The 14,871-nt window shown below is 42.3% G+C and overlaps 1 long non-coding RNA gene across 3 annotated transcripts; it reads right to left on the minus strand.

Moving 5' to 3' along the window:
• Positions 1–964: 964 nt before the first annotated feature.
• LOC132207676 (uncharacterized) lies at positions 965–13,078 on the minus strand. 3 transcript variants are annotated; one of them, XR_009443702.1, is made up of 4 exons: positions 12,998–13,078; positions 12,819–12,862; positions 11,903–12,044; positions 965–7,995 (listed from the first exon to the last, which is right to left on the minus strand). It is a non-coding gene; the product is annotated as an uncharacterized LOC132207676 (long non-coding RNA). The 3 variants fall into 3 exon arrangements; XR_009443703.1 differs by lacking the exon at positions 12,819–12,862 and having other exon boundaries at positions 12,998–13,058; XR_009443701.1 differs by having other exon boundaries at positions 12,819–13,046.
• Positions 13,079–14,871: the final 1,793 nt, after the last annotated feature.

Here is a 14,871-nt window from a genome sequence, read left to right on the forward strand (position 1 = left end):
AGTGGGATTCAAACCCACATCAATGAAAAGACTGGAGTCTTAATTCAGCACCTTAGACTGTTCAGCCACAGTAACTGACAAGTCGTGGTCATCCTTATTGTCTTCAATGATGATGTCGCTGCACCAAATTTTAGTCATGGAGCAGGAGAGGCCTCGAGACTGCATTACCATTTCTTAAATCTCTAACAACCTCAACCTCAACACCATTTTTGCCTCAAATCCCTGCAGAGTCTCCAATTTCTCTCAGGTTACCTCTCAAGCTTTTCTCTTCTCAAGAAAAGAACTTCTTGCTGTTTAACAGAAAGTGTGAAAGAAACATAGGAGGTCTGGCAATGAGACAAGTGAAATCATGTTAGTTTCAAGATATTTGCACTATTTCTTTCTCTCCGCAGGAATGGCTTCACTAACATCCTACATAATTGTTAAAAATTGTAACAACTATGTAGCAATTAAAGCTAAAATTCGATCTTCTCTCTTAATCATTTGCAGCACCCACAGAGGACTTTAGACCCATTTCTGTCCTTTTCCATACCCATCCTGAATCGAAAAGAGCGAAAATAACAGACCTGCTGAATTTATCCAGCACATTTTCTGGACATTTTGGGTTTCTAAATTAATTCCCTCAATGTGTCAAATGTCTTAAATGCTTGCTCACAAGGTCTTGGTATTTGCTATTTAAATAGTGCACTGTGAACACTTCAATCATCCATTTTATATGAAACAAGCACACAGTAACTGAACCGTCTTCACGCAAAAATACAAAAATGTATTTCCTTTCTCATCTTTTAAGCCCGTTTGGTTTTTTGTACCATTTAATATGAAGTCTTACAACTGCACCAGAAACCTCTGGTTAAAAAGATTCTGAAAATGTAGTCCGTAACATGAGAATTGGCAAAAGTTGTTGACACACAGAAGAAAGAAAATGTTGTGTGAGATTCAGCAAATAAAGGAACATTTCTTAGACTGTAGCTGAAAAAAATTGGTTTATTGAAACAGACTTTTTCACCATTCGACCGAGTGACTGGAGTTATACAGGGCACTTAAAGATGAGGGCAACAACATCACAAAATTAATTTTGAATGTTAAATCCTGGAGCAAGTACTGAAAATGGATTGCAATGTGAATGAGAAGAATACATTGGAACCTTGGGATTTTCTAAAGCAGTTACCTTTTACTTCCTTGGACTGCAGCGGCGTCAGTGAAAAACCCATTTGTCACCTTATAAAGCAGGATTTGAACATTGACTGTGGAAGGCCAAGTTAACTCAGTTGTTGGAACATACGCTGTTTAAGTGCAGAGTTGTGAGTACGAGCCCAACACTGGGCACCACCTGTTTATTTAGTATTTTCCCTTTGCAAATTCCCTTCCTCCAGCTATTCTTGATGACCCTTACATCCCATGAATCAGCTTAGCGAATCTCTTTTGCACCGCATTCAACGCCAGCATATCCTTTCTTAAATACGAGTAGCTAAACCAATATGGCTTCACCAACATCCAATACAGTTGTTACAAGATGTCTCGATCCTCAAAACACTAACACCTCGCAGTTAAGGCCAAAATTCCATTTACTTTCTTCATAACTTCAGCATCAGTTTAGGACTTTAGACCCATCCTTGCCCTTTTCCACACAAATCCTGAATCGAATAGTTATAATAACTGCCTGCAAAATGCTATCCCACTGAAACTTCAACCACTTGCTCAACTTTGTAACCTAAAGTCAAGTCCAGGACCTTCCCCTTCCTTGTTGGGACTTCTACTTAATGGCTGAAAAAATGCTCTCCTGGATGTATTTTAAAAATTCTGATAAATCCTTCACATTATGACGACTCCATTAATGTTGAGGAAGTTGAAAGTCTCTGCTACCATAATCCTGCTACTTCTACACTTTCTCAAAATCTGTCTCCTTATTTATTTAAAGGGGTTTTCAAAAATGTCACCTGTCCTTATTGCTGTATAGATTCCCGAAGCAAAATAACAATATCTCCTCCTCCTTTAACACCTCCACTGCCTTGCATGAAGGCCCTGTATCCTGGAATACTGAGCTGCTAACCATGTCCAAGTGACAGCAATGGCTTTATGACCCCACTAATTTGTATCCTCAAATCATCTGCCTTATTCATCTGACTCCAAGCATTAAATACCATTCACCCTTGGCAAACTCGCTTATATCTTAATTGCCCAATGACAATGCCTTCCAGACTCTCTTGTTTCTTCTCTTTTTGGCCATTATTATTTTGAACATTCTCTGGATTTCAGCCCACTGCTAAACTTTTTACATGACCCCCAACAGTACTGGAAACCCACCCCCACCCCCCACAAGGATGCAGTTCCCATTCCAGTTTAGGTGTAACCACTGTGTGTAATTCTACTCTTCCTGCTGAAGGACGGATGTTGTAAAACTGCAAAAGGTTCAGAAAAGAATTGTAATGGTTATTATTGTAATAGTGTACCATTAATACACTAAGTTGCAAGCATTTTGGGATGACTCGGTTCCCAGTTGCTCATATGAAATGTACTGACTGTCATTGAGTGAAAAATAAAAACCACAGGTTCCTCGCACTTGTTGGAGGTGAGGATAGAGGAGATAGGCTCTCCATCTCCCCTTTCAAAATAAATTAGTCTGCTTTTGAAATAAAGATCGAATGCACAGTAGTTTTAATAAAATTTATATCATTTTTTCTCCCAACTAGGTAACCAGACATGTGGTGTTTTCAAACATCATGAGAAACAAGCCCAGATAACATGACTTGGATACAGATAATACGAGCAACAAAAATTCCTACAGATTCTTGGGAACTCATTGGTGGTTAACCACAGTGGCTCAGCGGTTAGCACTGCTGCCTCACAGTGCCAGAGACCTGGATTTGATTCCACCCTTGGGCAACCGAGCATGTGGTTGTTGGCATATTCTCCCTGTGGCTGCGTGGGTTTCCTCTCGGTGCTCTGGTTTCCTCCCATGTGCTGGTTAGTGGATTCGCCAAGCTAAATTGCCCAGAGTGTTCAGTGATGCATACATTTGGTGGGCTACGGGGAGATGTGTCTGGGTGGGATGCTCTGAGGTTTTGTGTGGAATTCTTGGGCCGAAGGGCCTGTTTCCATACTGTAGGAATACTCCGAATTCTATGAAAACCCGTCCTAATGAACTAGGGAATCCCTTTTCACACACTGTGTGGGTGGATTGTCTTTACCCAGTGTGAATGTGTTGATATACAGCAATAAAACGTTATCATTTTCAAAACCTACTCTACAGTTACGTATTTGTTATTGAGATTAATGCGAAAGGATTAATAAATTAAACGCCATTTATTTCAATGCCAGAGGCCTAACAGCTAAGGCAGAGGAACTCAGGGCAAGATTGGAAACATGAAACTGGGTTATCATTGCAATTACAGAGGCAAGGCTCAAAGATGGACAGGGCTGCCAGCTTAATGTTCTAAGATATAGTTCCTATAGAAAGGATAGAAAGTCGAAGGGGGAGGGGGAAGCAAAGCAAGAGAGGAGGGAAAAGTGGCATTTTTGAGCAAGGATAACATTATGGCGTTACTTAGGCAGGATATATCTGAGAATACATCCAGGGAAGTTATTTGGGTGAAACTGAGAAATAAGAAAGGGATGATCACCTTATTGGGATTATACTATAGCCACCCCCAATAGTCAGCAGGAATCTGACAAATAATTTTGAAAGAAGTTATCTGTAAGAATAACAGGGTGGTGATGGAAGGGATTTTAACTTTCCAAACAGACTGGGAATTCCATGGTCTAAAAGGCTTGGATGGAGCGGAGTTTGCTGAGAGTGTACAGGAAAATGTTCTGATTCAGTATGTGATGTACCGACTACAGAAGGTGCAAAACTTGACCTGCTCTTGGCAAATAAAGCAGGACAGGTGACTAGGGTATCAGCAGGGGAGGACTTTGGGGCCAGTGACCATAATTCTATTAGTTTTAAAATAGTGATGGAAAAGAGTAGACCGGATCTGAAAGTTAAAGCTCTATATTGGGGGAAGGCCAATTTTAATGGTATTACACAAGAGCTTTCAAAAGTTGATTGGGGCAGATGTTTGCAGGTAAAAAAGAAAGGTTAGAAAGTGGGAAGCCTTCAAAAAAAAGAGATAACGAGAGTTCAGGGACAGTATACTCCTGTTCGGGTGAAGGACAATGCTGGTAGGTATAGGGAATTCTGGATGACTAGAGAAATCAAGGTTTTGGTCAAGAAAAAGGAGGAAGGACAAGTCAGGTATAGACAGCAGAGATTGAGTGAATGCTTACAAGAGTATAATGACAATAGTATACTTAAGAGGGAAATTAGTAGGGCAAAAAGGGAACATGAGGTAACTTAGGCAAATAGTATTAAGGAAAATCCAGTGGGATTCTACAAATAGATTAAGAACAAAAAGGATAACTATGGGGAGATAGGGCCCCTTAAAAAGCAGCAATGCCTCCTATGTGTGGAATTGCAAGAAATGGGGAATATAATAAAACAAGTATTATGCATCAGTATTTACTACAGAAAAGGATATGGAAGATATAGACTGTGGGGAAATAAATAGCAACATCGTGAAAATTATCCATATTACAGAGGTAGTGATGCTTTAAACGCATAAAAGCGGATAAATTCCTGGGACCTGATCAGGCGTATCCGAGAACTCGGAGGGAAGCTAGGCAAGTGATTGCTGGGCCCCTTGCTGAGATATTTGTGTCATCGATATCCACAGGTGAGGGACCAGAAGTTGGCTAATGTGGTGCCACTATTTAAGAAAGGTGGTAAGGAAAAGCCAGGGAACTATAGGCCAGTGAGCCTGATATTAGTGGTGGGAAAGTCGTTCTAGGAATCCTGAGGGATAGTACTTGAAATATTTGGAAAGGGAGGGACTGATTAGGGATAATCAACATGGCTGTGTGTGTAGGAAATCATGTCTCACTGACTTGATTTTTTTTTGATGGAGGAACAAAGAGGATTGAATAGCGCAAAGAGGTGGATGTATTCTATATGGATGTCACTAAGGCGTTTGACAAGGTTCCTCATGGTAGACTGATGAGCAAGGTCAGATCACATGGAATACAGAGAGAACCAGTCATTTGGAAACAGATCTGACTTGAAGGTAGAAGACGGAGTGCTGGTGGAGGGTTGCTTTGTAGACTGGAGGCCTGTGACCAGTGGTGTGCTGCAAGGATCAGAGCTGGGTCCACTCCATTTTGTCATTTATAAAGATGATTTGGATGTGAATGTACGAGTTATAGCTACTAAGTACCAATCCTTGCAGCATACTGCAGGTCAAACGCCTTTCCAAATGGCCAGCTCTCCCTGGATTCCATGTGATCTAACCTTGTTAATCAGTCGACCATGCGGAATATCGAAAACATCCACCGCTCTGCCATCAATCTTGTTTCTAACTTCTTCAAAAAAACTCAATCAAGTTAGTAAGACATAATTTCCTATGGACAAAGCCATGTCGACTATTCCCCATTCAGTCCACGCTTTCCAAATATATGTAAATCCTATCCCTCAGAATTCCCTCCAACAACTTACCCACAGCTGACGTCAGGCTCACCAAAAGTTTATTGTTCCCTGGTTTTCTGTTACCACCTTTCTTAAACAATGGCACCAGATTAGCCAACCTCCAGTGTAACAGCTCACCTATGACTGTCAATGGTGCAAATATCTGAGCAAGGGGCCCAATTGCAAGCCTAGCTTCCCGCAAAGTTCGAGAATACACCTGAAGAGGTCCTGGGGATTTATCCACCTTTATGGTCTGTAAGGCATCCAGCACCACCTCCTCCACAACATGGAACTTTTCAAGATACACATTCATTTCTCTAAGTTCTTTAGCTTTTGTATCCTTGATCACAGTAAATACTGATGTAAAATACTTTTTTGTATCTCACCCAACTCGTGCATTCCCACACATAGGCGGTCTTACTGTGCTTTTAAGGAGCATAGTAGTGTCAAAATTGGCCTTAGTCTCATTTAAAACTTTGACTCTTAGACCAAAGTCTATCCTTTTCCATAATTATTTTAAAACTAATAGAGATACAATCATAGGCCCCAAAATATTCTCGCCCCTGCTGACCCCTCAGTCACCTGCCCTACCTTATTTCCCAAGAGAAGATCAAGTTTTGAGCAGGGACTAATGACACCAGTACAAACAGCCCAAAGATCAAAGTTCATTCCTTGATTTAAGGGCAAAATCCTTCAAATGTGGTTGTGGTGAACTTGCTGGTGTGTTAACAGTTGGGATGATTGAGTGAATCCCTTTCCACACATAGAACAAGTGAATGGTCTGTCCCCAGAGTGAACTCGCTGGTGTCTCAGCAGGTTGGTTGAGTGAGCGAGCAAATCCCTTCCCATACTCGGAACATGTGAACAGTCTCTCCCCACTGTGAACTCGGTGTTTCAGCAGGTTGCTTGACTGAGTGAATCCCAGCCCACAATCAGAGCAAATGAACGGTTTCTCCCCAGTGTGACTGCGTTGGTGCATTTCCAGCTGGGATGGGTAAATAAATCCCTTCCCACAATCCCCACATTTCCACAGTCTCTCCCAAGTGTGACTGCGCTGGTGTTTGGGCATTTCAGATGAATCTTCAAAGACTCTTCGACACACAGACAATACGCATTTCTCCCTGGTGTGAACAGTGCTTCTTCCTTTAATGTTCAAAATCCTGAGATAATTAGGTTATGACAAACAGATTGAGTGTCAGATCTGGATGTGGTTTTGTTTGATTTCTCTGAATGCAATCAAAATTTCAAACTGAAGAAAAAAAAGAAACGTAGAGAGAGAGAGAGAGAGAGAGAGAGAGAGAGAGAAACCAGAAGAACACACACAAAGATTGTGAAACTCAGAAATTAATCTGGTCAATTGTGGATGCAACACTGAGGGGCACTGCTGGATTATCAGTAAAACTGAACTGGTTCATTTAATGTCCTTCAGGGAAAGGAAACAGTCAGCGTTTGCCCAAAACTACAAAAAGAGATAGAGTTTGGACAGACATGAAGGGCAGGCATTTTATACATCTGAAAATGAATCCAATTCCTGTTTTCTCCCCATACCCTCTGATGCTTCTGAAGGACTAAGAATACACAGCAAAATACCCGAAATCTGGAATAAAAACAGAAAAAGATGGAGATACACAGTAGATCTGGCAGCATCTGAAATGTTAATAGATGCAGGAACCATTGCAATCTTGAAGAAGTGTTGAGATGATCATCCACTGCACCATAATATAGGTTACACACCGAGTGCCAGAAAACGGGCCTAGCTTAAATAGGTGCTTGATGGCCAGCACCGATACAATGGGGACAGTGTGTTCAACAATTGTACCCGACTGTCTGACCCCATTTAGTTCCGTGTTTCTCTCCTATTCTCTTTTAGGAAACAGGCAGCAGCAAGTAGTGAAGAATGCAAATGATATTTCGGCCTTCATTGTGACAGGATTCGAGTACAGGAGGAGGGATGTCTTTCTATAAGGGCCTTGGTGAGACCACACCTGCAGTAGTGTGCACCTTTGTTCTCCTTTCCAAAGGAAGGATGGTCTGGCTACTGAATGATCGCAAAGAAGGTTCACCAGACCAATTCCTGGGATCACAGGACTGATGTATGAAAAGAGATTTGATCTTGATTAATCCTTCTTTCTTTTAATCTTTCAGCCACCGACAACATCATGAACTAATTTCACGTCCCATTTGCTGATTTGAGTCTTTTACTGCTAAAGGTATACTTTGGTTCCCATTCCCCTGTCATACGAGTTTAAATCCTCACCAGTGGAACTAGCAAAAGCATCAACAAGAATATCTGTCCCAGCTCTGCCCAGGACAATTGTTCAAGCTTGTGCATGTCCCACCTTCCCCAGAAACAAACAAACAGTCTCAATGCCTCAGGAATCCAAATCTTTTTAAGTTATAGCTCCAGCCATGCACTCATCTCATCTGTCCTCTTATGCTTTTACTAGCATGTGCATTGTAGCAGCTCACACTGTTACGGGATTAGATCACGAAAGGTCCTGTGGGGATATAAAAGAGTCCTGTTGAGAAGGAACATTAGGGAATTTACTTGGGTTTCTGTTAACAGGCAGTTCAAAACACATAAGCATTTTAACAAGAGGCAGTGTTTAAAGGCCCGGTTCAGCCACAATCACAAGTTTGTTACTTAATGAAAAGTAGAAGCAAAAGTCTGATCCTACAGCATTCTGAACTGTTTAGGTAATTGTAACCAGAAATGCAAACAACCAATTAACGTGAAACGGTTAGCTAAATTCCTTGAGCAAATGTTTGTCAGCAATAAAAGCAGCTCACTGCATCATTATGGAAGGCAAAGCAATAAACGGTGTAAACACAACCTCTAAAAGACCAACAACATAGGAAGGGGCAAAGGAAGATTATAAAGAGAGAAGTCAGGGCTGCAGAGAGATAAAACAATTGAAATGTAGATACGGATAATTTGAACAAATTCTTACATCCAAAGATCAACGGAAGAGTGACAAAGATAGATTACAAAATCCAAAGTGAAGATATGGTTAGTGCCTTAGTTATTTGTGAAATCTAAACAAGTTCTGTTTAACAGCTTGGTAAAGTTCTAAAGTGACTGAATTTCACCCTCGGTGGAGTTTGAATAGATGCTCTTTATTAAAACAAGAAAGTAATAATGGAAAGCGCTTAGAGTAGAAAATGAAACTTCACTTTAAAAATCATTTGCAGCATACAAATTGTTGGGGTTGTAAACTGCAGCAGCAAGTCAGAAACACTGTTTGATCTTTTAAGCTGAAGTGACAGAGGGATTTTTCCACAATTTGTCAACTGTATTACAAAATTGTAGTTACTTTATATCAGAGTTGAGTTTAAAAGACTTTATCACAATTCCTAACAATCCACACTACAGTTAGTAGAGAATTTGGAAAAGTTCTTAGTGATAAGCTACTATTTTGGTTTTTGGCAAAAAAATGTGGTGCAGCTGGCAAATGTCTGAGGAGGAATATAACTGCCAAAGCATTGTAAGGTCCCAAAGACAGACGAAGTAGTTTTCGAGCTAACCTCAGGAGATTATAGAAGGGTTTAGGACTGAACATAGTGTTGTCCACGATTGTTTGAACATAGGACATAGAACATTACAGCACAGTACAGGCCCTTCGGCCCTTGATGTTTTGCCGACCTGTCATACCGATCTCAAGCCCGTCTAACCTACACTATTCCATGTACGTCCATATGCTTATCCAATGACACCCTAAATGTACCTAAAGTTGGCAAATCTACTAGCGTTGCAGGCAAAGCGTTCCATTCCCTTACTACTCTCTGAGTAAAGAAACTACCTCTGGCATCTGTCCTATATCTTTCACCCCTCAATTTAAAGCTATGCCCCCTCGTACTCGCCGTCACCATCCTAGGAAAGTGGTTTGCTTACTGGATTGGGTATATTGATTTGGGGTGTGTGGCTAACAATGACAACAATATTGCATGTAAATAACATCTAGCGAATGGAATAAAAATATCACAATCAGCCAGGGAAAGTCTGAATGTCATTGTCCACTCTTCCAATCTGAGCTGTATTTAAGAGGGGAATTAGGCCTCATGTGAAAGCCAGGTTTGGAGTGGACTCTGGCCTCTCCCACACATGTGGTAACAGAGCTCTGAATAAAGGTCACTCGTACAACTGAACACAACACAAACTTCTCCCGACAACAATGTGGCACTGGGTGTAAGCTTGACAATACTATATTTGAGATCTCGTATTTTAGTGTATCTCTTAACTTCCTATCTTCAGCTTTCAGGTCCTCCTCCCTTGGTTTTCCTATGTCACTGGTACAATCGGATGTTCATCCTCCCACTCCAGAATGTCCTGAAGCTGCTCCATGTCATTGCTAATCCTGGCACCAGGGAGGCAACATACCATCCTGGATTCATGTCTCTCTCTATCCCTTACTATTGAATCCCCTGTCTCTACAGTCATATTTATCGTTTCCCTCCCCTTCTATGCAGCGGAGTTACTCCGAGTGCCATGAACCTGACTGATGCTGCTTCCCGAGTGGCCACCCCAACATCCCCCACCTCTCTCCCCCACCCCCAACCCCCCAACCGAACAGTACCCAAAACAGTATATCTATTTGAGGGAGATGACTCTAGCACTTCCTTTCTGAGCCTTTTACTTGTCTGATAGTCACCCATTCTCTTGCTGTCTGTGTAATCTTCACCTGCTGCGTGACCAGTCTGTTGAGAATGCGACCACAACCTTCTCAGTTACCATGGATGCTCCATACTGACTGCACCCACAGCTCAAGCTCTGAAAAGCAGTTAACCAGTAGCTGCAGATGGACACACTTCCTGCACAAATAGCCAATAGGGACACTGGTAATGTCCCAGAGTTTAATGCGGAAAACTGTGAGGTGATTCACATTGGAAGGAGTAACAGGAATACAGAGTACTGGGCTAATGGTAAGATTCTTGATAGTGTGGATGAGCAAAGAGATCTCGGTGTCCATGTACATAGATCCCTGAAAGTGTCCACAAGTTGATAGGGTTGTTAAGAAGGTGTACAATGTGTTCGTTTTTATTGATAGAGGGATTGCGTTTCAGAACCATGAGGTCATATTGCAGCGGTACGAAACTCTGGTGCGGCCGCACTCGGAGTTCTGGTCACCGCATTGCACGAAGGATGTGCAAGCATTGGAAAGGGTGCACAGGAGATTTACCAGAATGTTGCCTGGTATCGAGGGAAGGTCTGATGAGGAAAGGTTGAGGGACTTTAGGCTGTTTTCGTCAGAGAGAAGAAGGTTCAGAGGTGACCTAATAGAGACATACAAGATGATATGAGGATTAGATAGGGTGGGCACTGAGATCCTTTTTCCTCAGATGGAGCTGGCTAGCACGAGGGGATATAGCTTTAGATTGACGGGTCATAGATATCGGACAGATGTCAGAGGTAGGTTCTTTACTCAGGGTAATAAGGGCGTGCAATGCCCTGCCTGCAACAGTAGTAGACTCGCCAAGTTTAAGGGCATTTAAGTGGTCTTTGGATAAACATATGGATGATAATGGAATAGTGTGGGTTAAATGGGCTTCAGTGTGGTTTCACAGGTCGACACAACATCAAGAGCCTATGTTCTATTGTGCAAGAGGAGCACACCACAGATGTGATGTCTTCTGTTATGACTTCTCTCCAGATTAAGCCAGTTTCTGCCTTAAAAAGAATTTAATTAAGCTAGGTCCTCCCCCTTCATTTCAAACATTACTATTATAAACCTAAAGCCCCTAATTTTATTTAAGCTAATATATACTTTAAAAACTGTAAGAAAATTCTTTACGATATCAAATATCAATTGGCTGTTTCCATTAGGACTGAGAGACTTTCTGAACTGCCCAAACTGAGACTGAGCATCACACTCAATCTTTCAGTTTCACTTTCTGTTTCACCCAACTCCAAAGCACTCTCATTTAGCCAAGCAGCACTCACAGTGCAGCCTTTTCATTTTCATTGTCTGCTCACACCCACTCTGATCTCAGCCTCCCATACTGTTTCAATGCAGCTCAATGGAAGCTCAGGGAACAGCATCTTCACGTTAAATGCAATAATTTATAAACCTCAGGAATCAACACAGACTTCAGCAGTTTCAGGATCAATGGAGTTGTCAGGAAATGGAAGATTCCACCTGGAGGGGTGCTGGAATTTGTGCCCATCAGGAATTTTAAAAGGAAGTTTGCAGGTATTCAAGAATGAAAAATGTATAGACTAAAATCATGAAGTGGGCGAATGGGACTAAATATGACAGTTCTTTCAAAGAGACGAGGTGTTGTTTGGACAAATCTACCCCTCTCAGGCCAATATCTCCTTTCTCAGCTGCAGGGTATAGAACTGAACACTTATCCCAGAGGTGATCAAACCAAAAATTTGAATATCCTGCTTTCAAGTTACAAACTTACCAGGAGTATTCTCCCACGCATAGAATGGTTAAACCTCTTTCCTTTCACTGTTAAGTGTCAATGATACTCAGATCCTGATCACTCCGCTTAATGGAGAACTTGCATTGGGATCCTGGTCTGCAAATTATTCTCAATAAATATCCTGTAAAGCAAATCCACAAGAGACAAATAACGGTCAGGCCTGGACAGAAATCCAGAAAACACAAGATTGTCTGGAAAAGGCAAACATTTCTCTTGGTTTCTGTTAGTTATGTATAAATCCTCCTCTTAAAAGCACCCTGCTCCCCCACACAGAAAGATGCAGAGGTAAAATACACCCATTATTAGAGACTGAGGAAGTCAGACATTAATAAATTTGACCAGGGAGCACAAGGGGACTCAGAGCACTTTCAGTGATTTGATCCCAATCATATGAATACTGGGCAAACGGATATGCTTTAATAGATCATAATATTTAAAGCAGGACTTCCTACAGTGAGAGTGCAACAGGTAACATGAAGTTCTAAGCAAGGATTAGCGGATCCGAAACGTTATTTTTTTTCCTTTCACAGATGCTACCAAACCTACTGAGCTTTTCCAGCAACTTTGTTTTTGAACATGCAGTTCTGAACACGTTTTCGACATTTCTCCTCCATTAAATATCTAACGTATAACTTGCAGCAATTTCTACTGCCTGAAGCCAGTACTCCGCCAGCGTCAAAGGTCCTTCCCAGGAAATACACGCCGTGTCTCAGTCTGGGAAAGAAGTCCAGAAAAACAAAAACAAAAACAAAAACAAACATTTCTCTTGTCCTAATCTCCCCTCCCAAGCAAGAAAGGCTGCGCTTGCGTTCCACTACAGGTTGCCACCTATAAATATGGCGATCCGGCATGAGTCCCGAAGATCACTGCCCCTAATAAAGATGGTGGCAATTACCTCTGCCTATCGCAGCCTCAGGTCCGTAGCAGTTTTTCCGTTTGCTGCAAAACACGGGACCGGCATGTTAAAATTTGTTTTCTGACATGCATCAACGGCTAATAAAGCCTCTCAGTCAATACCGAAAGTATTTCCCTCCCGTTTTTTTGCAGCTTTCCTTTTTATCCCGTGTACTGTACCTTCGGCAAGCAGCTAACCCTCATTCGCAGAGATATTGCGCCCGCGGACAGAGGCGATCACATGATTTTCACACAGACAAACATCTCACTCGCTCTGATTGGCTGGAGGGTAGGCCGCTTCCATTGGCCCCGCCCCGTGCTCCGATTGAACCAAAGCTGACATCGCTCACAGGGAGATAGCAATAACTGCAGGTGTTGGAGTCACAGATGACACAGTGTGGAGCTGGAGGAACACAGCGAGCCAGGCACCATCAGAGGAGCAGGAAAGTTGATGGTTCAGGACCCTTCTTCAGAAATGGGGGAGGGGACGGGAACTGAAACATAAACAGAGTGGGGGCTGGGGAAGGTAGGTGGGAAGGTGATAGGTGAGTGCAGGTAGTCAGTGGTGAAGATTTTTCCTGCTGTTCATTAGCTCTGTGAGTGATGGTGAGGGTTCATCCCGAGATGGGGAAAAAAAGGGCCATTCCTGATTCTCCTAATGTACGGCAAAACAGCTTGTATTTTATGGAAACTTTTACTCTGTCATTTTCCTCGATGTTTTGGCTGTTTCAGAGACTTGGATAGAGCAGGGTCAGGAATGGATGTTGCAAGTTCCAGGGTTTAGATCTTTCATTAAGGTCAGGGAAGATGGTAAAAGAGGGTGAGGTGTGGCTTTGTTAGCCAAGGACAGTACAACGGTGGCTGAAAGAACTTTTGATGAGGTGGTATGGGCTGAGAGCAGAAACAGGAGAGGAGAGGTCGCACTGCTGGGAGTTTTTTATAGGCCCCTGCAAAGTTCCAGGGATGTGGAAGAGTGGATTGGCAAAATGATTCTGGGCAGGAGTGAAAAGAACAGGGTGGTCATTATGGCAGCTATTAACTTCCCTAACATTGAATGGAAATGCTATAACTCTAGTATGTCGGATGCATCAGTTTTTGTCCAATGTGTGCAGGAGGGTTTCCTGACTCGGTATGTCGAAGGGCCGACGAGAGGGGAGGCCACACTGGATCTGGTACTTGGTAATGAACCAGGCCAGGTGTTTGATTTAGTGGTAGGTGAGCACTTTGGACAGAGTGACCATAATTTGGTTATGTTTACTGTAGCAATGGAAAGGGTTAGGAATATGCCACAGGGCAAGAGTTATAGATGGGGGAAGGGCAATTATAATGTGATTAGGCAAGACTTAGGAGGCATAGAATGGGTTAGCAAAATGCAAGGGATGGGGACAATCGAAATGTGGAGCTGGTTTATGGAACAGATATTGCTGTCCTTAATAAGTATGTCCCTGTCAGGCAGGGAGGGAGCGATAAGGGAACTGTGGTTTACAAAAGAAATTGTATCTCTTGTTAAGCAGAAGAGGGAGGCATATGTGACGATGAGACAAGATGATTCAGATGAGGCGATGGAGAGTTACAGATGAGCTAGTAAGGATTTAAAGAGAGAGTTAAGAAGAGCAAGGAAGGGACATGAGCAGACATTGGCAGGTAGAATAAAGGAGAACCCTAAAGCGTTCTATAGGTATGTGAAGAATAAGACGATGTCTCGGGTAGGAATAGGGCCAGTCAAAGACAGAAGTGGGAAGTTGTGTGTGGACCCTGTGGAGATTGGAGAGGTGCTAAATGCTTATTTCTCATCTGTTTTCACTGAGGAACAGGAGAATATTGTAGAGGAGGTGACTGAGTTACGGGCTACTAGAATTGAAAGGATTAAGGTTAGTAAGGAGGAGGTGTGATCAATTCTAGAAGGTGTGAAGTTCGTAAATCCCCTGGGCCAGATGGGATTTTTCCGAGGATTGTCTGGGAAGCCAGATAGGAGGTGGCAGAGTCTTTGGCCTTGATCTTTGAGTCCTCATTATCTACAGGTTCAGTACCAGAGGTCTGGAGGATTGCAAATG

This window comes from Stegostoma tigrinum, unplaced genomic scaffold (genome assembly GCF_030684315.1).
Source record: "Stegostoma tigrinum isolate sSteTig4 unplaced genomic scaffold, sSteTig4.hap1 scaffold_120, whole genome shotgun sequence".
In the NCBI taxonomy this organism is placed as follows: domain Eukaryota; kingdom Metazoa; phylum Chordata; class Chondrichthyes; order Orectolobiformes; family Stegostomatidae; genus Stegostoma; species Stegostoma tigrinum.